Source organism: Ambystoma mexicanum, chromosome 13, assembly GCF_040938575.1.
Source record: "Ambystoma mexicanum isolate Mex_15411 chromosome 13, UKY_AmexF1_1, whole genome shotgun sequence".
Taxonomy (NCBI): Eukaryota; Metazoa; Chordata; class Amphibia; order Caudata; family Ambystomatidae; genus Ambystoma; species Ambystoma mexicanum.
The window spans coordinates 133,855,044-133,881,717 of record NC_090938.1 but is presented as its reverse complement, the minus strand read 5'-3'; the positions used below and the strand labels follow the sequence as shown (position 1 = coordinate 133,881,717).

Here is a 26,674-nt window from a genome sequence, read left to right as displayed (position 1 = left end):
CTGTTGACACATAACTTGCTGTGAGGTATCATTTTGTACTCACAATAAAACTCCAAGATTGTCTCTGTGATCAACGGTTGTATGGCAGTGCTGCTAGAAAACAGAGGCTTGTGTCCTGGGCCTACAAACCATGAAGCTTTTCAAGTGACAAGTGTTTGGGAATAGATATCAGGATGAAGACATCGGGATTGTAGACAGGGTCTGTGTTGCGACCATCTGCATACTAGCACAGAACCGAACCAAGCATCTTACAGTCATATATATTTTGGTTGCTGCCAATGTATATGCCCAATCACCTTTGCATGTTGGGAGAATGTAATTCGCCCCACCTCAGCACATATTTCTTCACGCCAACTGAGAACGATAGAGACAGTTTTCCGTATAGCTCACTCAAACCAGCTTGATCTAGCGTAAACACACATTTTTATCATCTACCTCAATCTACATAGATTGCCATTATTGGCAATGCACAAATCTATCTCAGTCCCAGCTTAATCAATGACCCTTCTGATTAAGGAGGATCTCAACTTAGGTATCACTAAACTTTCAATGGGCCACAGGACCGGCTTTGCTCGGCTCTTTTAGCCATTGCAGGAGCTGCTGCACTGCCAAGCATTGTCTGATCTACCCTTCTGTGATACTTCAGTGAGGGGGTTTCAACCAGGACCACCCTCACTCCTGTATTCGCTCCTCTACTTCACTACCCATATCTACCCATGTTAAAGGTTACCACCTAAACGCCATGTGTGCTTATTGTCTACAACTGAGCAACCACACCAGCACCAGGCCCGTTTGTTTTGGAAAAATTAATGCACTTCAACAGCTTGTAACTAAATGGATGAAAAATATAGATGCTAAACCTCGTAAGAAAACACATCCTATAAAAAACATCTGAATTTCCTGTGCCCCTGTCTTAAGCTCTGCCATTCCCATTTTCATCTGACATTTATCAGAGATGCAGAAATGAACATGAATTGTTAAATGGGGGCTGCTAGCAAGTCATGCCTCCTTCAAATGAAGAACCTAACAAAGGTCCTCCCTGTTCTTCCCAAGGAACATCACTCAGCTGTAGCAGTCTACCTAATCAATTTACAGTTACAGGTTCTCAATACCCTTTATGGCCATCTTCCGGTTTACCAAATCTTAGGGCTTCAAAGAATTCATAACGCTGCTTGATGGGTCATCTTTGGACTCCACAAAAACCCACCAATCCCTTCTCTCTGCCAAATACAAAGCTGGATTCCGGTTCAGGACATGATCTCATTTAGTGTGCTTTGCATGAACTTCAAATGCCCGCACAGGAAAACCAAAAAATATCTCAAAGCCAAACTTCAGAAACATGTCCCCTCCACAGGCCTATCATCTGACTGGTTTCGTCCCGAGGTTTCCAGCATAAGAAATATCACCAGAGAAGATGAGTCTTGGTCACTACTCTCATATTGTGACACCTCTTGCCCTTCTTCATCAGACATTCTGCTTGCCTGAATCTTCAGTAAACCTTTGAAGACATGTCTATTTAATGTATCTCTGTTGATTCTATTCATCTTCTTTCCTATTCTAGTACCTATGTTTGAATGTCTGGCTGCTCTCTTCTTTCAATTCACTGCTACTTGACTGAAGTGTGTATGGTATTCCAGTTAGCAGTCAGCAGGAAGGCCCCAGAAAATTGACCACAAATTGAGGATCCTGAGTTTGAGCCATTGCATACCTTAACCTGTCCTAGCACCATATTGCATAACATTGCCCATTAGGGCGCATCAAAGCCCGACAGGGCCTAATAAGAAACAACAATGCATGACAATGCATAACATGGCAAAATAAACTAATGAAACCAATGTGCTATAAAAGACTTGGCATTGATTTAACATAACATTGCATAGGATGACAGGGCGAGTGAGAACTATTTACGGTTAATGGTGTATGCCGAGGATGAGTTAGAGCAAAACAAAAGATGTGATGGCTGGAAGGTTTGGAATTAATCTTAACCTCTGCCATTGCTCTGGGCAGCCCTCCAGACCATCGTTCTTCGCCTGCCGAGCCATTACAAAAGGGGAAAGACCATATGCAAATCAGGCTTGTTCCCACCCCATAAGAGGCAGTCCAAAAGTCCAACCTGAATTGCTATATCACATCCCTTCTACACAAGACCACAGGTATCCCCAGACATGTTTCAGCCTCATTGGGCCGAAATACGATGATGAATTTACACTGATTACATCATGTCATGGATCGAGTGAGGCAGACACGGGAAGAGCTAGTGTTGATTTCTTTGGACATAGTCAAGGCATTTGCTTCACTTGAATGGGCCTGGCTATTTAGGGTTTTCGAAGCATTTGGCCTAGGACCTGGTATGTTGCGATGGTTTAGATTTTTATATAAGAGACCATGGCAAGGGTGAAAACGGGGAGTTGGGTGTCTTCCAGGTGGACTTTAGAGAGGGGTACGAGCAGGGGTGCCTGGTGTCCCCGATTTTGTTTGCAATGGCGCTGGAACCCCTGGCTAGTTACTTCAGGAAATATATATATAGGAGACTGGTATAGAGATACATATTAAATCCTTATACGTGGATGATGTTTTACTATCCGCTATATAATATTCCGATTATTATGGAGACTTTGGGTAACTTCAGAATATTATTGGCATTTCTGATTAATAAGGAAAAATCGGTTTTGTTCCCTCTGGAGGACCTACGGAACTGACATAGGGACACGCTCCTGGATTGGGGTATAACATGAGAACTAGAATCCTTTAAATATTTCGGCATTCAGATATTACATTATATCAAGGAGACTTTTGTGTACAATATGGGTAGATCACTGTCGGGTATTAGGATGCAGTGAATTTTTGGAAGTTTCTGCCATTATCATTCACGGGAAGGATAGCTCTCTTTAAAATGGTGGTCCTCCCGAGATTGTTGTGTTTTTTGTGTGCATGCCATAAGAGATAAAACTGGTCTTTTTTAAGATGTTAAGATTGGGTAATTACTTTGGGGCACAGGTAGACATTAGGTAGCCATAAAGGTGCTCCGTCGGTCGTATCAGGGAGGGGGCACTGACCATCCCTGATCTTGAGTTATACTTTTTCGCAGCCCAATTACAGTTTGTGGCTCCTTGGGATGACTCTCCGACAGGAGTCATAAAGGGGTTGCTGGGAACTCTCCCGGGATATAGGCAGGGCATTCAATTACTATGGGACCTGTTCGAGAGAAAGGGTGACACAAATATATTGAATGTCATGTGCACAGTATCGGGGAAATTGTTACAGTTTAAGGAATTTACAGAGTGCCAGTGCGGCTTGACGCTCAGTTCACAATTCTGTGTGGATGCAAGAGGACATGAGTAGGTTCTTTCCTTGATGTAAGAATTCCTGACAGAGAATTGTACGTGGGGCGGAGCGGACGAAGCGGAGCCGGGCATTGGTCTAAGATCCAGGACGCTTGAAAAGCGGGCCATTCTGGGGTCTGTGGGGCCCCAGTGGCCTGTTTGGCACGGTTGCCATGGTGGTGGCCTAGCCTCGTCTAGAGTAACAATGCTGGTTTGCAGCCAACTGACACACTGAGTAGCAGTCCCGGGTAGCGGTCCTAGTGAAGCGAGTACGTTTGTGACCAAATAATGCAGAGATCATATGACATGTGGTAGATTGATTTTAAACTGTGCCCGATGTAATTGCCGAGTTGGGCAGCAATTAGCTCAGACCAAAGATCTTTTGAGTGGCATTGCTTCTTTAAAAGTTACTTGGCGTAGGTTTATTTTGATGGCTCGGATTGCTGAAAGGGGAGCACGTGGACATAAAAGCGCTGCACCAACATAGCGTAGCTGGGCAACAGTTGAGAGGCAGAAATAGACAGAAGAGCATTGGGGCTAGAAGTTTTTTTTTTCTTTTTTGCATCTATACACGTTGGGTGAGTCCAGTTGTAAGTTGTGCTCCTTTGTAATCTTGGAGCTACTGGAGCAATTGTTTGAGTAAATGAACCAAAATCCAAAATTCACAATTTACAAAGCAAGGGAGATGCTACCCTGCGATTTAGAAATGTCACTTCCCCATCGGAGATTGTCAATGACAGCCACGCCCTCGGCCCAAGCCCCAAATGAGTGTGGCTCATCTTTGGTAGTAATAAGGACTTCGGTCTCTGGATCTGCAGGGCTGGACTTTACTGTAACATCAACCAACATCAGAAAGAAGTTTATGGATTAGTTTCGCCATGGGAGGAGCTCCAGTGAAGGGGATATGCCTATGGAATCCCTCTCTCAACCTCCCTCGCCCCATGCCAATGGCATTCAGAGCTAAAATGCAAACATGCTAACCATTGTACCCCAGCCCACTTGTCTGCTGAAAGACGTAGTTGCCATTGGGGGACATCCCGGCGCAACTCTTTTGATGCTCTTTCTGAAACCTCAGCTCTTTTTAATTCTCCAATATCTGAACAGCAGAGGATCTGATGAACTAGTGTACATTGTGAAGCTCTACGTAATACACAAGATCAGAAATAGGCTCTCCTACTCTAGACGCACTTAACTTTGTCTTAAACTCACCACTAGTCAGGGACTACGACCTGATCAAAGATGAAGTTAAAGAACATTCTTGAAAGTAAAAGATATTCAGGAGAGTGGGAAAAAACGTTTGTCGTTAAGAGTGCATGATACGATAATAGGCCAAGTTAAAGAAAACTCCTCTATGCTGAATGGCATCGAGGAAAAGTTAACTCAAGTTTTGAAATATCTGTGCAGTTGGGAACAGAGAAGTAGTCCACTGAAGTTTCCACCAAAGTTTCCACCTCCCATCCTCTGGTGCTAGACACTCCTCCATCCTTGGAGTTTCTAGAAGAATTTGAAAGATTGGGAGTGACTGCACTTAATGAGGAGGAGTCAGTGTTGGTGGTTAGCCCAGCACCCCTGCGTAAACCAGTTCAGGGGAGTGGTAAAGGAAAGAATAAAGGGAGGAAAAAAGCTGATGGAAATGTGTCAAAGAAATTGAAGAAGCAAAGGTCAAGGAAAATTAATCTGAGAGCCTTGTTAAAGTTTATCTGCTCACTGGAACTGCATGAAGGGAATGAAAATGAGGCATCTAGCAGCAAAGGAAATGACCAGATGGGTTTGGCTCCTATTTTTCACATAGCTTCCAGAGACAAACAAATATTGAGGGATTGGGGAGCAGAAAAAGAACCCTTCTTATTGACTGAATTCCTCAGGTGGACTTAGAATTGAATATTTTTTGAAACAATAGGGGCGTGACCAGTGCTTGTCAGACCGACTACGAAAAGGAAAATGTAATTCTATAGAGCCTGAACAGGCTTTTGCAATGTCAAACAGGAAGAACATGCCTACTATGTCACTGTTTCGTCCTCAACGGCCTCAGATGCCCACAAAAGACATTAGAGAGAATCAAACTCGTCGTAGGAGTATGCAACCAGAAGGGGTTACCTCCCTAATAGACTCTCTTGAAAACCCTGCTTAATTATGGGGGCTGTTTTTTCGCAAGAGTGACATTGTCTTGAATCACAGTACAATCCTTGCGATTCTGTATGACATGATCAGACTCACATCTATTTCATCAAGGGATATCACATTAGTAGATTTGTGCGACGAAAAAAGCACAGTTGGAGATTACATTCTGTTGTCAACTGGTGAACTGCGCCAGCAGGGGTTTGATTTAAATACACATCAGGAAAAACTTCTAATTAATTCAGTGGGTTCTGTAAACTACAACAACTTGCCATACCCCATAAACATATCATGTACCACAGGTCCATTGCCCTTCCGGACAGTATTGATGTCTAAGAGAGAAGAGCAGGAGAAATAACAGGTGGATGACTGGCCCTGGTTGCCCAGTTCCCAGATTGCCATGGGGCAAAAGATGTTAAAAAGAGACCAGGTGTTTAGTATATGTAGCTGAAAGTCGAGAGGTTTAACATTTTTGCATATGAATAAGGAAAATTGGCTAGGTTTTGTGAATACGATTTGATACTGATGCAGGAAACCTTGCTAACTGATGATGTGGTTTAAGATGGGTATTTAATCTGCCAACAAAAAGCGATGAGGCGGGGTGGGTAGGGCCAAAGGGGGTCTTTTATTAGCAATTCGGTCTACATGTGGTTGTGATCTTCGTATATGGGATATGGAATCATATGGCCTTGCGGCTTGTGTGGAGCTAAAAGAGAATGAGCTTACATTTTTTGTCATAAACATTTATTGTTGCTACCAAGATGTTACACAAATGGAGCTGTTTGAAAAGTCAGACCATATATTCCTGAGTTGGTACGAGCAGGGAAATCGGGGTCACATTGTATTAGCAGGAGATTTTAACACTGATTGCAGAGGGAAAAATAATTATGATATGAGTTACAGAGGAGGTAAGAGAAAATACCCGCCATCAAAGCAGGAGGCCTTGGGCAAGAGATGGGCGAGTTTCTTTAAAAGGTGGAATCTGTTTGTTCTCAGAGGAAATCCGAACAACTTACACAAGTATAAATATACTTGGAAACGTGAGTCTCCGGTCTCAAGTATTGATTTTATAGTTGTTTTGGAAGCACTGTGGTTGAGAATTGTGATTTTGCTGTTAGTAGTAATGCTCCTAGCGATCATTATAGGTTAAGTGGGAATCTTCAAACACTGATATCCAGAGATGCACCAGTGCGTAAGTCTGGAGTAGAGGATTCAAGGGTCAAGAACAGACATTTCTGGTCTGCTAGGAATATATCCAAGTTTAATACTCACATAGAGGCACTCTTGATTGAGAATTGAAAACGAATAGATACGAGTTGCTGCTCATTGGAGCACTTTCCTACCTTTGTAAGATACTTGCTTATTTTGGAAAAAACTGTAAACTATGTGAATTCATTGTGTTGCTGGCACTATAACATGGAAATCCAAGAATCAAAAAGATGGTTACGAAATAGTGTCAGACAAACTATACGCAATCTTCTGGAAGGGGGAGCTTAGAGATGAACAAATAATCAAGTTCAAGCAAAAACATAAAAATAAGGTTAAATCCCACCGCTCACTGATGTACCAAAAGGAGGGGGAAATAATGTTGAACTGCATTACAGTATTGTGAATTTGTATAGCGCCTTATATACCATTGGAATGATCTCAAAGCACTGTAGGCTAAATTCCTTTGGCCACCGTAGGACAGGTCAGTGGAGAGAGTAGGATAGCATATAGTGCTTGGGTGCACTTGGTATGATAGGTGGTCGCCGAGTCTGCATTCTGGCTGCCGTGGGACCTATGTAAGAGATTATGTGTGCAGCTGGGCTGATTTTTCGTGGGGTATAAAACTGCTTTCTAACAGACTGTTGAGGTGTTCAAGGCGTTAGTGTAGGCATGTGTGCAGCTAGGCTGAACTTGATTGAGCGGTGTATCTGTGTTCTATTGTTTGTTGGTGTGAAGTGGAGAGTGAGCATATTGGTAGGAGTGCATGTCTTTGCTTATCGGTAGGAGGCCCCTTGTCTATCCTGGTGGATTGCGGTAGTGGATCACCGAAAGAGAATTCTCTGGTTGGTGCGGAGAATGTTGTGTTAGCCCGGTTGGACGATCCTTTTACAGAGGCTCTGTTGTTCAGGGTCCCTGGTCATAGTTTATGGCGGGTGGCTGGGTAATTCCTGACACATTTGTGGTTGCTGCATGATTCTCAGGAGAATCCAACCAAGCATAGTCGCTATAGCGCCGTCAGTGTAGGAATTCTTGGCCTTATTCCTAGGTAGGCCAGGGTTGTCTGATTTGAGCATATACCACCTTGTCGCATGATATGACCAAAACGTTCTGTCTAAACCATAAGTGCTATGAGGCTCTGGAGAAGTGGCTCTCTGAGTTGTTTCCCAGATGTGTACGGCTTGAGACTGGTTAACAGGGAAACAGGGCCTGATGTGGTTGGCCTGCTAGGGGGGTCCGCTTTGGTGACTGTGTGTTAATTCCCAGATTCCCAGGAGTATGTGGATACGTGTGTATGACAGTGGTTGGCATCTCCTGGAGTGAAAGTGCTATGCTTCCTTATGGGAAGATAATGACTAAGCTCGGTTATTGGTGCTGTTGAGTTCTAGTTTCCAAGTTGATATATACAGACATATCTCCTGGTTTTAGAGTGTGGGGCATGTCTGTCTGGGTGGCGGTGGGCTTGCCTGGTCATAGCATACAATTATCGTGAAGTCACGTTTTAGGATTATAGTCATGGGCAATGGGATTTGGAGTGCTGTGCTGGGGAGCATGGCCAACCTGTTGGCAAAAGGGGGTGGTGGTCTCTAGAGCCGGCTTCCGTGCCCCGACTGTTCCTAATTTTCCATGGCAATGCCTTATTAGGCAGTTTAAAAGGCCTAACTGTTCCTATTTTGAGATAATGCAGTTCTAGCTGAAATCTGGACACTGGTGGATGGTTTGGTGGCCGTAGGCGGTCCCTATCATTGATTAGCAAAAAGCCAGGTTTTCAATGGTTTACGGAAGGCAATGTAATCCTGGTTGTGTAGAAGGTGGGAAGGCAGTGAATTCCACAGTGTTGGTGCCAAGGTAGAGTAGGTGTACCCTCCAAGCCTGGCTGAATTGGAGGTTGGAATCACTAGCAGGAGGGCTGTGCTTGATCTTAGGGTGTGTGTTGGGAAGTAGGGCATAATCTTCTCTTGAAGGTATGTCGGGCCGGCCTTGTGCACTGCTTGGTGGGTGATGCATAGGATTTTGAACGTGGCTCTTCATCCAATAGGGAGCCAGTGATGGGTACGGAGAGCAGGCGAGAAGTTATCCCTTCGTCCCAGTGCAAGAAGGAGTCTGACAGCTGCATTTTGTACTCTTTGGAGTTTGATAAGTTGGTAGGCTGGTGCACCCAAGTAGATGGAGTTTGCATAGTCCAGTCTGGACACAACAATGGACATGATAGCAACCAATCTGTTGGGGTAGGTCAGGTAAGGGAAGATGCGTCTCAGAAGCCTGAGGTAATAGTGACAGGATTTGGGTACATTATTGATCTGGTGGGACAGGGTTAGGCCCGAGACCATTGTGCAGCCAAAGTTATTGACTATGCTGGTGGTATGGGTGGAGTGCCGAGGAAGGAGGACCATTGGAGTGGTTGCGGGAGTAGAGCTGTGCTGCTGCACACCATGATCTCGGTTTTCCCTGGGTTAAGAAGGAGGTGGTTTCTTGTCATCCACAGGTCTATATCTGTGAGGCAGGCTGCTAGGTCGGGTCGTGGGGTATCCAGTCTTTCCATTGTAAAAGTTTCCAACAAAACGTTTTCAATCGAAACGCATCCATCGAAAAAATATGCATCGAATGCATATATGTGTGGGGTAAAGGGTTAATTTTCGTTGGTGTGGGTTTTTAAGGGTACAAAGCAGGGATTTAAAAAAAATACAAAAAAATGCATTTGATGCAAAAGATTTCGATGGATAATTTTCAATGCAAAAACTTTCATTGGAAAGTTTTCGATGGAAAGACCATAAACCGGGTCGTGGATCACAGCTCATTTTCAGGATTATCAGCATAATTTGGGTGTCGTCTGCGTAGTTATAGCAGGTGAGGTTGTGCAAGCGGATGATCCCTGGCAGAGGGGTCATGTAGAGGTTGAAAAGGAGAGGTGAGAGGCAAGCACCTTTAGGTACTCCTGTGTTCACAGGGTGAGCGGAGGAGAGAAAAGGGGGGAGGAAAGTGATTTCTTTCCTGTTGTTGAGGAACAAGGCAATCCAGTTGAGTGCCGAATCTCGGATTCCTAGGGAGTGGAGTCGGTCGAGGAGGACTGAGTGATTAATGGTGTCAAAAGTTGGTGAGAGATCTAGGAGAACCAGTACAGCAAATCCTTCAGAGTCTCCTGAGACTTTGAGGTCATCCCAGATCGAGATCAGTGTGGATTCAGTTACATGGTGCAGTCGGAAGCCTGACTGAGCAAGGTCTACTCGATTGTTGGATTCTGCGAAAAGGTTGAGCTGAGAGTAGGCAGAGCGGTCGATGAGTTTCACCAGGAATCGTGTGTTGGAGATGGGTCTGTAATTAATTGGCTGGAGGGGGTCAAGACATGCTTTTTTCAGAGGGGGTTTGACATGCGCTATTTTGAAGGGTTTGAGAAGATGCCAGAGGTGAGGGAGTCGTTGAGTATGGACCTAGCCTGTTTTCCTGCACAAATGAGGGTGAAGATTTCTTTGAGGAGAGAGGCGGGACAGAGAAGAGAGGGAAACAGTAATTTGAGGAACTCCTTGCTCGAGATGGGGTTGGAAGAGTTGAAAAGTGGCGCTACGGGGGCAGGCAGGAGGGAGGTGGAATCTCAAGGAGCGGGTGTTGGGCAGGGGGTGAGGTTGGAAAGTTTGGCATTAAGGGTTTCCGTCCTGTCCAGTGCTGTGCTGTGGAAGAGGAGTCGCAAAGCGTTTGTGTGGTGTGGTCGGGCAATGGTGGAGGAGGGCTTCAGAAATTCTGAGATGATCCTCTGGAGCTCTTTGCTGCTGCTGCAGCCTTTCAAGATTCTTTTATTGTAGTAGGCTTTTTTGGCCTTTCGCATCTCAGATTTGTAGTTACAGTGATGTCGCGAACACAGATTTGCTAAGAAGGGTTTTGGATACTTGCCGTATGCGCTCAAGAGAGCGATTATGGCTTCCGAAAGTCTTCAGTTGGGTCGTGAACCATTTGGAGATAGGTCCTTTGCAGGTGGCAGTGGGACGGGAGGGGGTGAGAGGGAGGAGAGAGTCGTTAAGCCAAGAGTCAAAGGATTCAATAGGTAGGGTCTATCTGAGGTCAGGAACGCCATGAGTGTGTGTAGCAGGGCTTCAGCAAGGTCAGGTAGTACCTTGACCTTGTTCCAGCATCTGTGGTGGTGGGGGCAGTGTGCGGATAGAGAAAAGTAAGGCTGAGTGGTCTGTCCAGAAGAGTGGTTTGGGGCTGGACACAGAGGAGGTCGGAGGAGCTGAAGATTGCATCAAGGGTGTGGCTCCCAGTGTGGATGGGACCTGCGGTATAGGGAAAGATTGAGTGCCTCTAGGATGTCGACCAGGGGTTGGCTCATAGGGTCGTTGGGCACATCAAACCAGATAATAAAGACACCCAGTAGTGTGAGTGCTCGATGGTTGACCAGAGTGGTAGCTAGTCAATTTACTCCCAACTTTAAAAAAGAGGTTGTAAGGTAATCCCACTTACAAATCTTACCTGGAGCACTGGTCCCCCGTTTAAATTCTTTTGCGTGGTGTATAAAGGAGCTGAGACATAACCCATGGAATTTTTATGGAAAGCGTTTGACTCAATGTCCTTTACATTATGCAAAATCTTATTTCAGTTCTTGCACTCTTAAAGCTACTAAATTAGATGAGAAGACCGATGAGTGGTAAATTGGTAAAGATGCATGCACATATTGATGAGTGTATGATATGCTTTTAGTAAGTATAGTTATAATTGGTTTTAGAAGATGTATATTGTATTATCAAATGAGATTTAACATGTGAGGATTGTATGTGCTTTATCGAAAAGTGAACTGATATTTATGAAAGAATATTTTGTGTAAGGTTTAGTAAAATAAAATTACACAATAAATAAATCAATAAATCCAAAAGGAATTTAGAGGGAGGACTTGTCATTAGGCTTTGATGCGACCATATTGACAGCACAGAGGGAAGTGGCTCTCGCACCCTTGTGGATTAAGGGATGCAAATCAATGGGTGATTTTTTTTTGCGGACCGGAAATAACTTTTTTTTTTGCATTTTATATAGCGCTACGAACCCTCCGGCATCTTGGAAGGATGAAAGGCTGAGTTTGGCCTTGCCGGGATTCGAACATGCATAAGCAGGCTCCGCAAAGATGTCAAAGCGAGCGCTCTACTTGCTGTGCTATCTAACCGACTTACTTTTGAAGAACGGATGGAGAAATATGACATGCCGAAGGGGCTTTTTCTGACCTATGGTAGCATGGTGAGGAGGTTGTCCGAACTGTGGGATTGTTTCCTGGAAGAGCATGAGACTGGTCAGGTGATAGAGACAGGAATGTTGCTGTGGGAACGGAAAGGGGGGAGTTCTCGTTTATATAAGGTGTTGCAGGAGGGGAGACCATTGGAGGACTTGGTTATCAACAGCAAATGGGAGAGGGATGTGTGGGCTTTGTGATGTAGGATAGGGAGTGGCTCCATGTATGGGAGCCGATGAAAAAGGAGCCACGGAATGCAAGATTTTGACTGGTTCAATTTAAATATATAGGGTGTAAATGACCCCGGCGAAGCTACATGTGTTGTCCAAGATGGGGAGGGGGGGGTGAGGTGACTTATTGGGAAGAGGTGGTGACCCGGATTAACAACTGAATGCATGGTTCCCATGTTCGCTTACAGGCATTGTTTCCTGGGAGAAGGAAGGATACGACCAGGAAAAGAATAGCACAGTTCATGTTGATACTGGCCAAGAGGTGGTCAGCAATTTCATGGAAATGCCGAAAGGTGCACTTATAAAGCAATGAATAGCAGATGTTCAGCTGTGGGGATTGGTTCCTGGGAGAAGGATAAGACCCGGAAAAGAATAGCACAGTTCATGCTTATACTGGATACTGGCCAAGAGGTGGTCAGCAATTTCATGGAAATGCCCTAAAGGTGCACTTATAAAGCAATGGATAGCAGATGTTCAGCGGTAGGGATTGGTTTCTGGGAGAAGGAAGGATAAGACCCGGAAAAGAATAGCACAGTTCATGCCGATACTGGCCAAGAGGTGGTCAGCAATTTCATGGAAATGCCCTAAAGGTGCACTTATAAAGCAATGGATAGCAGATGTTCAGCGGTAGGGATTGGTTCCTGGGAGAAGGAAGGATAAGACCCGGAAAAGAATAGCACAGTTCATGCTTATACTGGATACTGGCCAAGAGGTGGTCAGCAATTTCATGGAAATGCCCTAAAGGTGCACGTATAAAGCAATGGATAGCAGATGTTCAGCGGTAGGGATTGGTTCCTGGGAGAAGGAAGGATAAGACCCGGAAAAGAATAGCACAGTTTATACTGGATACTGGCCGAGAGGTGGTCAGCAATGTCATGTAAATGCCCTAAAGGAGCACTTATAAGCAATGGATAGCAGATGTTCAGAGGTAGGGATTGGTTCCTGGGAGAAGGAAGGATAAGACCCGGAAAAGAATAGCACAGTTCATGCCGATACTGGCCAAGAGGTGGTCAGCAATTTCATGGAAATGCCGAAAGGTGCACTTATAAAGCAATGAATAGCAGATGTTCAGAGGTAGGGATTGGTTCCTGGGAGAAGGAAGGATAAGACCCGGAAAAGAATAGCACAGCTCATGCCGATACTGGCCGAGAGGTGGTCAGCAATGTCATGTAAATGCCCTAAAGGAGCACTTATAAAGCAATGGATAGCAGATGTTCAGAGGTAGGGATTGGTTCCTGGGAGAAGGAAGGATAAGACCCGGAAAAGAATAGCACAGTTCATGCTGATACTGGCCAAGAGGTGGTCAGCAATGTCATGTAAATGCCCTAAAGGAGCACTTATAAAGCAATGGATAGCAGATGTTCAGAGGTAGGGATTGGTTCCTGGGAGAAGGATAAGACCTGGAAAAGAATAGCACAGTTCATGCTTATACTGGATACTGGCCAAGAAGTGGTCAGCAATGTCATGTAAATGCCCTAAAGGAGCACTTATAAGCAATGGATAGCAGATGTTCAAAGGGGAAAGACCATATGCAAATCAGGCTTGTTCCCACCCCATAAGAGGCAGTCCAAAAGTCCAACCTGAATTGCTATATCACATCCCTTCTACACAAGACCACAGGTATCCCCAGACATGTTTCAGCCTCATTGGGCCGAAATACGATGATGAATTTACACTGATTACATCATGTCATGGATCGAGTGAGGCAGACACGGGAAGAGCTAGTGTTGATTTCTTTGGACATAGTCAAGGCATTTGCTTCACTTGAATGGGCCTGGCTATTTAGGGTTTTCGAAGCATTTGGCCTAGGACCTGGTATGTTGCGATGGTTTAGATTTTTATATAAGAGACCATGGCAAGGGTGAAAACGGGGAGTTGGGTGTCTTCCAGGTGGACTTTAGAGAGGGGTACGAGCAGGGGTGCCTGGTGTCCCCGATTTTGTTTGCAATGGCGCTGGAACCCCTGGCTAGTTACTTCAGGAAATATATATATAGGAGACTGGTATAGAGATACATATTAAATCCTTATACGTGGATGATGTTTTACTATCCGCTATATAATATTCCGATTATTATGGAGACTTTGGGTAACTTCAGAATATTATTGGCATTTCTGATTAATAAGGAAAAATCGGTTTTGTTCCCTCTGGAGGACCTACGGAACTGACATAGGGACACGCTCCTGGATTGGGGTATAACATGAGAACTAGAATCCTTTAAATATTTCGGCATTCAGATATTACATTATATCAAGGAGACTTTTGTGTACAATATGGGTAGATCACTGTCGGGTATTAGGATGCAGTGAATTTTTGGAAGTTTCTGCCATTATCATTCACGGGAAGGATAGCTCTCTTTAAAATGGTGGTCCTCCCGAGATTGTTGTGTTTTTTGTGTGCATGCCATAAGAGATAAAACTGGTCTTTTTTAAGATGTTAAGATTGGGTAATTACTTTGGGGCACAGGTAGACATTAGGTAGCCATAAAGGTGCTCCGTCGGTCGTATCAGGGAGGGGGCACTGACCATCCCTGATCTTGAGTTATACTTTTTCGCAGCCCAATTACAGTTTGTGGCTCCTTGGGATGACTCTCCGACAGGAGTCATAAAGGGGTTGCTGGGAACTCTCCCGGGATATAGGCAGGGCATTCAATTACTATGGGACCTGTTCGAGAGAAAGGGTGACACAAATATATTGAATGTCATGTGCACAGTATCGGGGAAATTGTTACAGTTTAAGGAATTTACAGAGTGCCAGTGCGGCTTGACGCTCAGTTCACAATTCTGTGTGGATGCAAGAGGACATGAGTAGGTTCTTTCCTTGATGTAAGAATTCCTGACAGAGAATTGTACGTGGGGCGGAGCGGACGAAGCGGAGCCGGGCATTGGTCTAAGATCCAGGACGCTTGAAAAGCGGGCCATTCTGGGGTCTGTGGGGCCCCAGTGGCCTGTTTGGCACGGTTGCCATGGTGGTGGCCTAGCCTCGTCTAGAGTAACAATGCTGGTTTGCAGCCAACTGACACACTGAGTAGCAGTCCCGGGTAGCGGTCCTAGTGAAGCGAGTACGTTTGTGACCAAATAATGCAGAGATCATATGACATGTGGTAGATTGATTTTAAACTGTGCCCGATGTAATTGCCGAGTTGGGCAGCAATTAGCTCAGACCAAAGATCTTTTGAGTGGCATTGCTTCTTTAAAAGTTACTTGGCGTAGGTTTATTTTGATGGCTCGGATTGCTGAAAGGGGAGCACGTGGACATAAAAGCGCTGCACCAACATAGCGTAGCTGGGCAACAGTTGAGAGGCAGAAATAGACAGAAGAGCATTGGGGCTAGAAGTTTTTTTTTTCTTTTTTGCATCTATACACGTTGGGTGAGTCCAGTTGTAAGTTGTGCTCCTTTGTAATCTTGGAGCTACTGGAGCAATTGTTTGAGTAAATGAACCAAAATCCAAAATTCACAATTTACAAAGCAAGGGAGATGCTACCCTGCGATTTAGAAATGTCACTTCCCCATCGGAGATTGTCAATGACAGCCACGCCCTCGGCCCAAGCCCCAAATGAGTGTGGCTCATCTTTGGTAGTAATAAGGACTTCGGTCTCTGGATCTGCAGGGCTGGACTTTACTGTAACATCAACCAACATCAGAAAGAAGTTTATGGATTAGTTTCGCCATGGGAGGAGCTCCAGTGAAGGGGATATGCCTATGGAATCCCTCTCTCAACCTCCCTCGCCCCATGCCAATGGCATTCAGAGCTAAAATGCAAACATGCTAACCATTGTACCCCAGCCCACTTGTCTGCTGAAAGACGTAGTTGCCATTGGGGGACATCCCGGCGCAACTCTTTTGATGCTCTTTCTGAAACCTCAGCTCTTTTTAATTCTCCAATATCTGAACAGCAGAGGATCTGATGAACTAGTGTACATTGTGAAGCTCTACGTAATACACAAGATCAGAAATAGGCTCTCCTACTCTAGACGCACTTAACTTTGTCTTAAACTCACCACTAGTCAGGGACTACGACCTGATCAAAGATGAAGTTAAAGAACATTCTTGAAAGTAAAAGATATTCAGGAGAGTGGGAAAAAACGTTTGTCGTTAAGAGTGCATGATACGATAATAGGCCAAGTTAAAGAAAACTCCTCTATGCTGAATGGCATCGAGGAAAAGTTAACTCAAGTTTTGAAATATCTGTGCAGTTGGGAACAGAGAAGTAGTCCACTGAAGTTTCCACCAAAGTTTCCACCTCCCATCCTCTGGTGCTAGACACTCCTCCATCCTTGGAGTTTCTAGAAGAATTTGAAAGATTGGGAGTGACTGCACTTAATGAGGAGGAGTCAGTGTTGGTGGTTAGCCCAGCACCCCTGCGTAAACCAGTTCAGGGGAGTGGTAAAGGAAAGAATAAAGGGAGGAAAAAAGCTGATGGAAATGTGTCAAAGAAATTGAAGAAGCAAAGGTCAAGGAAAATTAATCTGAGAGCCTTGTTAAAGTTTATCTGCTCACTGGAACTGCATGAAGGGAATGAAAATGAGGCATCTAGCAGCAAAGGAAATGACCAGATGGGTTTGGCTCCTATTTTTCACATAGCTTCCAGAGACAAACAAATATTGAGGGATTGGGGAGCAGAAAAAGAACCCTTCTTATTGACTGAATTCCTCAGGTGGACTTAGAATTGAATATTTTTTGAAACAATAGGGGCGTGACCAGTGCTTGTCAGACCGACTACGAAAAGGAAAATGTAATTCTATAGAGCCTGAACAGGCTTTTGCAATGTCAAACAGGAAGAACATGCCTACTATGTCACTGTTTCGTCCTCAACGGCCTCAGATGCCCACAAAAGACATTAGAGAGAATCAAACTCGTCGTAGGAGTATGCAACCAGAAGGGGTTACCTCCCTAATAGACTCTCTTGAAAACCCTGCTTAATTATGGGGGCTGTTTTTTCGCAAGAGTGACATTGTCTTGAATCACAGTACAATCCTTGCGATTCTGTATGACATGATCAGACTCACATCTATTTCATCAAGGGATATCACATTAGTAGATTTGTGCGACGAAAAAAGCACAGTTGGAGATTACATTCTGTTGTCAACTGGTGAACTGCGCCAGCAGGGGTTTGATTTAAATACACATCAGGAAAAACTTCTAATTAATTCAGTGGGTTCTGTAAACTACAACAACTTGCCATACCCCATAAACATATCATGTACCACAGGTCCATTGCCCTTCCGGACAGTATTGATGTCTAAGAGAGAAGAGCAGGAGAAATAACAGGTGGATGACTGGCCCTGGTTGCCCAGTTCCCAGATTGCCATGGGGCAAAAGATGTTAAAAAGAGACCAGGTGTTTAGTATATGTAGCTGAAAGTCGAGAGGTTTAACATTTTTGCATATGAATAAGGAAAATTGGCTAGGTTTTGTGAATACGATTTGATACTGATGCAGGAAACCTTGCTAACTGATGATGTGGTTTAAGATGGGTATTTAATCTGCCAACAAAAAGCGATGAGGCGGGGTGGGTAGGGCCAAAGGGGGTCTTTTATTAGCAATTCGGTCTACATGTGGTTGTGATCTTCGTATATGGGATATGGAATCATATGGCCTTGCGGCTTGTGTGGAGCTAAAAGAGAATGAGCTTACATTTTTTGTCATAAACATTTATTGTTGCTACCAAGATGTTACACAAATGGAGCTGTTTGAAAAGTCAGACCATATATTCCTGAGTTGGTACGAGCAGGGAAATCGGGGTCACATTGTATTAGCAGGAGATTTTAACACTGATTGCAGAGGGAAAAATAATTATGATATGAGTTACAGAGGAGGTAAGAGAAAATACCCGCCATCAAAGCAGGAGGCCTTGGGCAAGAGATGGGCGAGTTTCTTTAAAAGGTGGAATCTGTTTGTTCTCAGAGGAAATCCGAACAACTTACACAAGTATAAATATACTTGGAAACGTGAGTCTCCGGTCTCAAGTATTGATTTTATAGTTGTTTTGGAAGCACTGTGGTTGAGAATTGTGATTTTGCTGTTAGTAGTAATGCTCCTAGCGATCATTATAGGTTAAGTGGGAATCTTCAAACACTGATATCCAGAGATGCACCAGTGCGTAAGTCTGGAGTAGAGGATTCAAGGGTCAAGAACAGACATTTCTGGTCTGCTAGGAATATATCCAAGTTTAATACTCACATAGAGGCACTCTTGATTGAGAATTGAAAACGAATAGATACGAGTTGCTGCTCATTGGAGCACTTTCCTACCTTTGTAAGATACTTGCTTATTTTGGAAAAAACTGTAAACTATGTGAATTCATTGTGTTGCTGGCACTATAACATGGAAATCCAAGAATCAAAAAGATGGTTACGAAATAGTGTCAGACAAACTATACGCAATCTTCTGGAAGGGGGAGCTTAGAGATGAACAAATAATCAAGTTCAAGCAAAAACATAAAAATAAGGTTAAATCCCACCGCTCACTGATGTACCAAAAGGAGGGGGAAATAATGTTGAACTGCATTACAGTATTGTGAATTTGTATAGCGCCTTATATACCATTGGAATGATCTCAAAGCACTGTAGGCTAAATTCCTTTGGCCACCGTAGGACAGGTCAGTGGAGAGAGTAGGATAGCATATAGTGCTTGGGTGCACTTGGTATGATAGGTGGTCGCCGAGTCTGCATTCTGGCTGCCGTGGGACCTATGTAAGAGATTATGTGTGCAGCTGGGCTGATTTTTCGTGGGGTATAAAACTGCTTTCTAACAGACTGTTGAGGTGTTCAAGGCGTTAGTGTAGGCATGTGTGCAGCTAGGCTGAACTTGATTGAGCGGTGTATCTGTGTTCTATTGTTTGTTGGTGTGAAGTGGAGAGTGAGCATATTGGTAGGAGTGCATGTCTTTGCTTATCGGTAGGAGGCCCCTTGTCTATCCTGGTGGATTGCGGTAGTGGATCACCGAAAGAGAATTCTCTGGTTGGTGCGGAGAATGTTGTGTTAGCCCGGTTGGACGATCCTTTTACAGAGGCTCTGTTGTTCAGGGTCCCTGGTCATAGTTTATGGCGGGTGGCTGGGTAATTCCTGACACATTTGTGGTTGCTGCATGATTCTCAGGAGAATCCAACCAAGCATAGTCGCTATAGCGCCGTCAGTGTAGGAATTCTTGGCCTTATTCCTAGGTAGGCCAGGGTTGTCTGATTTGAGCATATACCACCTTGTCGCATGATATGACCAAAACGTTCTGTCTAAACCATAAGTGCTATGAGGCTCTGGAGAAGTGGCTCTCTGAGTTGTTTCCCAGATGTGTACGGCTTGAGACTGGTTAACAGGGAAACAGGGCCTGATGTGGTTGGCCTGCTAGGGGGGTCCGCTTTGGTGACTGTGTGTTAATTCCCAGATTCCCAGGAGTATGTGGATACGTGTGTATGACAGTGGTTGGCATCTCCTGGAGTGAAAGTGCTATGCTTCCTTATGGGAAGATAATGACTAAGCTCGGTTATTGGTGCTGTTGAGTTCTAGTTTCCAAGTTGATATATACAGACATATCTCCTGGTTTTAGAGTGTGGGGCATGTCTGTCTGGGTGGCGGTGGGCTTGCCTGGTCATAGCATACAATTATCGTGAAGTCACGTTTTAGGATTATAGTCATGGGCAATGGGATTTGGAGTGCTGTGCTGGGGAGCATGGCCAACCTGTTGGCAAAAGGGGGTGGTGGTCTCTAGAGCCGGCTTCCGTGCCCCGACTGTTCCTAATTTTCCATGGCAATGCCTTATTAGGCAGTTTAAAAGGCCTAACTGTTCCTATTTTGAGATAATGCAGTTCTAGCTGAAATCTGGACACTGGTGGATGGTTTGGTGGCCGTAGGCGGTCCCTATCATTGATTAGCAAAAAGCCAGGTTTTCAATGGTTTACGGAAGGCAATGTAATCCTGGTTGTGTAGAAGGTGGGAAGGCAGTGAATTCCACAGTGTTGGTGCCAAGGTAGAGTAGGTGTACCCTCCAAGCCTGGCTGAATTGGAGGTTGGAATCACTAGCAGGAGGGCTGTGCTTGATCTTAGGGTGTGTGTTGGGAAGTAGGGCATAATCTTCTCTTGAAGGTATGTCGGGCCGGCCTTGTGCACTGCTTGGTGGGTGATGCATAGGATTTTGAACGTGGCTCTTCATCCAATAGGGAGCCAGTGATGGGTACGGAGAGCAGGCGAGAAGTTATCCCTTCGTCCCAGTGCAAGAAGGAGTCTGACAGCTGCATTTTGTACTCTTTGGAGTTTGATAAGTTGGTAGGCTGGTGCACCCAAGTAGATGGAGTTTGCATAGTCCAGTCTGGACACAACAATGGACATGATAGCAACCAATCTGTTGGGGTAGGTCAGGTAAGGGAAGATGCGTCTCAGAAGCCTGAGGTAATAGTGACAGGATTTGGGTACATTATTGATCTGGTGGGACAGGGTTAGGCCTGAGACCATTGTGCAGCCAAAGTTATTGACTATGCTGGTGGTATGGGTGGAGTGCCGAGGAAGGAGGACCATTGGAGTGGTTGCGGGAGTAGAGCTGTGCTGCTGCACACCATGATCTCGGTTTTCCCTGGGTTAAGAAGGAGGTGGTTTCTTGTCATCCACAGGTCTATATCTGTGAGGCAGGCTGCTAGGTCGGGTCGTGGGGTATCCAGTCTTTCCATTGTAAAAGTTTCCAACAAAACGTTTTCAATCGAAACGCATCCATCGAAAAAATATGCATCGAATGCATATATGTGTGGGGTAAAGGGTTAATTTTCGTTGGTGTGGGTTTTTAAGGGTACAAAGCAGGGATTTAAAAAAAATACAAAAAAATGCATTTGATGCAAAAGATTTCGATGGATAATTTTCAATGCAAAAACTTTCATTGGAAAGTTTTCGATGGAAAGACCATAAACCGGGTCGTGGATCACAGCTCATTTTCAGGATTATCAGCATAATTTGGGTGTCGTCTGCGTAGTTATAGCAGGTGAGGTTGTGCAAGCGGATGATCCCTGGCAGAGGGGTCATGTAGAGGTTGAAAAGGAGAGGTGAGAGGCAAGCACCTTTAGGTACTCCTGTGTTCACAGGGTGAGCGGAGGAGAGAAAAGGGGGGAGGAAAGTGATTTCTTTCCTGTTGTTGAGGAACAAGGCAATCCAGTTGAGTGCCGAATCTCGGATTCCTAGGGAGTGGAGTCGGTCGAGGAGGACTGAGTGATTAATGGTGTCAAAAGTTGGTGAGAGATCTAGGAGAACCAGTACAGCAAATCCTTCAGAGTCTCCTGAGACTTTGAGGTCATCCCAGATCGAGATCAGTGTGGATTCAGTTACATGGTGCAGTCGGAAGCCTGACTGAGCAAGGTCTACTCGATTGTTGGATTCTGCGAAAAGGTTGAGCTGAGAGTAGGCAGAGCGGTCGATGAGTTTCACCAGGAATCGTGTGTTGGAGATGGGTCTGTAATTAATTGGCTGGAGGGGGTCAAGACATGCTTTTTTCAGAGGGGGTTTGACATGCGCTATTTTGAAGGGTTTGAGAAGATGCCAGAGGTGAGGGAGTCGTTGAGTATGGACCTAGCCTGTTTTCCTGCACAAATGAGGGTGAAGATTTCTTTGAGGAGAGAGGCGGGACAGAGAAGAGAGGGAAACAGTAATTTGAGGAACTCCTTGCTCGAGATGGGGTTGGAAGAGTTGAAAAGTGGCGCTACGGGGGCAGGCAGGAGGGAGGTGGAATCTCAAGGAGCGGGTGTTGGGCAGGGGGTGAGGTTGGAAAGTTTGGCATTAAGGGTTTCCGTCCTGTCCAGTGCTGTGCTGTGGAAGAGGAGTCGCAAAGCGTTTGTGTGGTGTGGTCGGGCAATGGTGGAGGAGGGCTTCAGAAATTCTGAGATGATCCTCTGGAGCTCTTTGCTGCTGCTGCAGCCTTTCAAGATTCTTTTATTGTAGTAGGCTTTTTTGGCCTTTCGCATCTCAGATTTGTAGTTACAGTGATGTCGCGAACACAGATTTGCTAAGAAGGGTTTTGGATACTTGCCGTATGCGCTCAAGAGAGCGATTATGGCTTCCGAAAGTCTTCAGTTGGGTCGTGAACCATTTGGAGATAGGTCCTTTGCAGGTGGCAGTGGGACGGGAGGGGGTGAGAGGGAGGAGAGAGTCGTTAAGCCAAGAGTCAAAGGATTCAATAGGTAGGGTCTATCTGAGGTCAGGAACGCCATGAGTGTGTGTAGCAGGGCTTCAGCAAGGTCAGGTAGTACCTTGACCTTGTTCCAGCATCTGTGGTGGTGGGGGCAGTGTGCGGATAGAGAAAAGTAAGGCTGAGTGGTCTGTCCAGAAGAGTGGTTTGGGGCTGGACACAGAGGAGGTCGGAGGAGCTGAAGATTGCATCAAGGGTGTGGCTCCCAGTGTGGATGGGACCTGCGGTATAGGGAAAGATTGAGTGCCTCTAGGATGTCGACCAGGGGTTGGCTCATAGGGTCGTTGGGCACATCAAACCAGATAATAAAGACACCCAGTAGTGTGAGTGCTCGATGGTTGACCAGAGTGGTAGCTAGTCAATTTACTCCCAACTTTAAAAAAGAGGTTGTAAGGTAATCCCACTTACAAATCTTACCTGGAGCACTGGTCCCCCGTTTAAATTCTTTTGCGTGGTGTATAAAGGAGCTGAGACATAACCCATGGAATTTTTATGGAAAGCGTTTGACTCAATGTCCTTTACATTATGCAAAATCTTATTTCAGTTCTTGCACTCTTAAAGCTACTAAATTAGATGAGAAGACCGATGAGTGGTAAATTGGTAAAGATGCATGCACATATTGATGAGTGTATGATATGCTTTTAGTAAGTATAGTTATAATTGGTTTTAGAAGATGTATATTGTATTATCAAATGAGATTTAACATGTGAGGATTGTATGTGCTTTATCGAAAAGTGAACTGATATTTATGAAAGAATATTTTGTGTAAGGTTTAGTAAAATAAAATTACACAATAAATAAATCAATAAATCCAAAAGGAATTTAGAGGGAGGACTTGTCATTAGGCTTTGATGCGACCATATTGACAGCACAGAGGGAAGTGGCTCTCGCACCCTTGTGGATTAAGGGATGCAAATCAATGGGTGATTTTTTTTTGCGGACCGGAAATAACTTTTTTTTTTGCATTTTATATAGCGCTACGAACCCTCCGGCATCTTGGAAGGATGAAAGGCTGAGTTTGGCCTTGCCGGGATTCGAACATGCATAAGCAGGCTCCGCAAAGATGTCAAAGCGAGCGCTCTACTTGCTGTGCTATCTAACCGACTTACTTTTGAAGAACGGATGGAGAAATATGACATGCCGAAGGGGCTTTTTCTGACCTATGGTAGCATGGTGAGGAGGTTGTCCGAACTGTGGGATTGTTTCCTGGAAGAGCATGAGACTGGTCAGGTGATAGAGACAGGAATGTTGCTGTGGGAACGGAAAGGGGGGAGTTCTCGTTTATATAAGGTGTTGCAGGAGGGGAGACCATTGGAGGACTTGGTTATCAACAGCAAATGGGAGAGGGATGTGTGGGCTTTGTGATGTAGGATAGGGAGTGGCTCCATGTATGGGAGCCGATGAAAAAGGAGCCACGGAATGCAAGATTTTGACTGGTTCAATTTAAATATATAGGGTGTAAATGACCCCGGCGAAGCTACATGTGTTGTCCAAGATGGGGAGGGGGGGGTGAGGTGACTTATTGGGAAGAGGTGGTGACCCGGATTAACAACTGAATGCATGGTTCCCATGTTCGCTTACAGGCATTGTTTCCTGGGAGAAGGAAGGATACGACCAGGAAAAGAATAGCACAGTTCATGTTGATACTGGCCAAGAGGTGGTCAGCAATTTCATGGAAATGCCGAAAGGTGCACTTATAAAGCAATGAATAGCAGATGTTCAGCTGTGGGGATTGGTTCCTGGGAGAAGGATAAGACCCGGAAAAGAATAGCACAGTTCATGCTTATACTGGATACTGGCCAAGAGGTGGTCAGCAATTTCATGGAAATGCCCTAAAGGTGCACTTATAAAGCAATGGATAGCAGATGTTCAGCGGTAGGGATTGGTTTCTGGGAGAAGGAAGGATAAGACCCGGAAAAGAATAGCACAGTTCATGCCGATACTGGCCAAGAGGTGGTCAGCAATTTCATGGAAATGCCCTAAAGGTGCACTTATAAAGCAATGGATAGCAGATGTTCAGCGGTAGGGATTGGTTCCTGGGAGAAGGAAGGATAAGACCCGGAAAAGAATAGCACAGTTCATGCTTATACTGGATACTGGCCAAGAGGTGGTCAGCAATTTCATGGAAATGCCCTAAAGGTGCACGTATAAAGCAATGGATAGCAGATGTTCAGCGGTAGGGATTGGTTCCTGGGAGAAGGAAGGATAAGACCCGGAAAAGAATAGCACAGTTTATACTGGATACTGGCCGAGAGGTGGTCAGCAATGTCATGTAAATGCCCTAAAGGAGCACTTATAAGCAATGGATAGCAGATGTTCAGAGGTAGGGATTGGTTCCTGGGAGAAGGAAGGATAAGACCCGGAAAAGAATAGCACAGTTCATGCCGATACTGGCCAAGAGGTGGTCAGCAATTTCATGGAAATGCCGAAAGGTGCACTTATAAAGCAATGAATAGCAGATGTTCAGAGGTAGGGATTGGTTCCTGGGAGAAGGAAGGATAAGACCCGGAAAAGAATAGCACAGCTCATGCCGATACTGGCCGAGAGGTGGTCAGCAATGTCATGTAAATGCCCTAAAGGAGCACTTATAAAGCAATGGATAGCAGATGTTCAGAGGTAGGGATTGGTTCCTGGGAGAAGGAAGGATAAGACCCGGAAAAGAATAGCACAGTTCATGCTGATACTGGCCAAGAGGTGGTCAGCAATGTCATGTAAATGCCCTAAAGGAGCACTTATAAAGCAATGGATAGCAGATGTTCAGAGGTAGGGATTGGTTCCTGGGAGAAGGATAAGACCTGGAAAAGAATAGCACAGTTCATGCTTATACTGGATACTGGCCAAGAAGTGGTCAGCAATGTCATGTAAATGCCCTAAAGGAGCACTTATAAGCAATGGATAGCAGATGTTCAGCGGTAGGGATTGGTTCCTGGGAGAAGGAAGGATAAGACCCGGAAAAGAATAGCACAGTTTATGCTGATACTGGATACTGGCCGAGAGGTGGTCAGCCATTTCATGGAAATGCCCGAAAGGTGCACTTATAAAGCAATGGATAGCAGATGTTCAGCTGTGGGGATTGGTTCCTGGGAGAAGGATAAGACCTGGAAAAGAATAGCACAGTTCATGCTTATACTGGATACTGGCCAAGAGGTGGTCAGCAATTTCATGGAAATGCCCTAAAGGTGCACTTATAAAGCAATGAATAGCAGATGTTCAGCGGTAGGGATTGGTTCCTGGGAGAAGGAAGGATAAGACCTGGAAAAGAATAGCACAGTTCATGCCGATACTGGCAGAGAGGTGGTCAGCAATGTCATGTAAATGCCCTAAAGGTGCACTTATAAAGCAATGGATAGCAGATGTCTAGCGGTAGGGATTGGTTCCTGGGAGAAGGAAGGATAAGACCCGGAAAAGAATAGCACAGTTCATGCTGATACTGGCCAAGAGGCGGTCAGCAATGTCATGTAAATGCCCTAAAGGTGCACTTATAAAGCAATGGATAGCAGATGTCTAGCGGTGGGGCTTGACAGAGGTGGATTCGGAGGAGGAGGAGGAGAACCTGATTGGGGCCCAATGTTAAATGAACTCACGTCCTCTCCAGATTTGAAACCCTCTTGAAGGAAACTGATGTACAGTGTATGATGGGGGAGGAGGGCAGCGGAAATGTACCTGGAGGAAGAAGGCGGGATGTGTTCCCACCGTACTTGGTTGGTAGGGGAGTACTGGTGGGACAAGGTATTTGGGAGGTGGGGGGAAGGGGGACTGAAATGAAGGGTGTTGTGCAATGTGTCTACCGGCCTGTATTTTTTTCTTCATATGGCAACTGTTTGACTAGACGAGCAGCTGACACTATGCTCATTTTGTTTTGTTGTATGACACGGAATCAACATAGTATTGCATACAGATATAACCAATCGACAATCAGCGGTCTATCCCATGTCACCTGACAGCATAGTAATTCTGTGGCTGCGATGAGCATGGGTACAGTGAGGCGTGTTGCTGGCAACGTTATTTACTAGTGTATGCTGGCCAGTGCCTCCATGTGAGTCTAACAGCGCTGGAGTCAAGAGTGCATGGGGTGTCAGTATGCAGGACAAACTGCAGGGCCTACATTTGGCTGTACAAATAACTATGATCCTATGCTAGTCTGACCGGGCATTAATTCCCATAATACTGTATCACAGTGGATCACTTTCCAGAGACGAATGGAAAACCGAGCAGCCAGAATGAAGTTCTACCCCTGCATTTGTTCCTGGGTTAATTATAAACCAGAACTCTATATAAATGTGGACAGTGGATGTTCAAAATTCGTGTCAATGTTCACTTGACTTAATGTATTTCAACGTTGGTCCCCGCTACTTGTCCACTAGATGGCAGACCAGCACTAAAGATAGCTCGATAAAACTATGTATCTTGGATTTACAAAAGGTCGGATA

General features: G+C 45.0%; 1 protein-coding gene across 2 annotated transcripts in view; it reads right to left on the bottom strand.

The window, feature by feature from the left end:
• FKBP5 (FKBP prolyl isomerase 5) overlaps positions 1–26,674 on the bottom strand; it is a 569,315-nt gene that overhangs the window by 142,692 nt on the left and 399,949 nt on the right. The gene's annotated exons all lie outside the window — the stretch shown is intronic.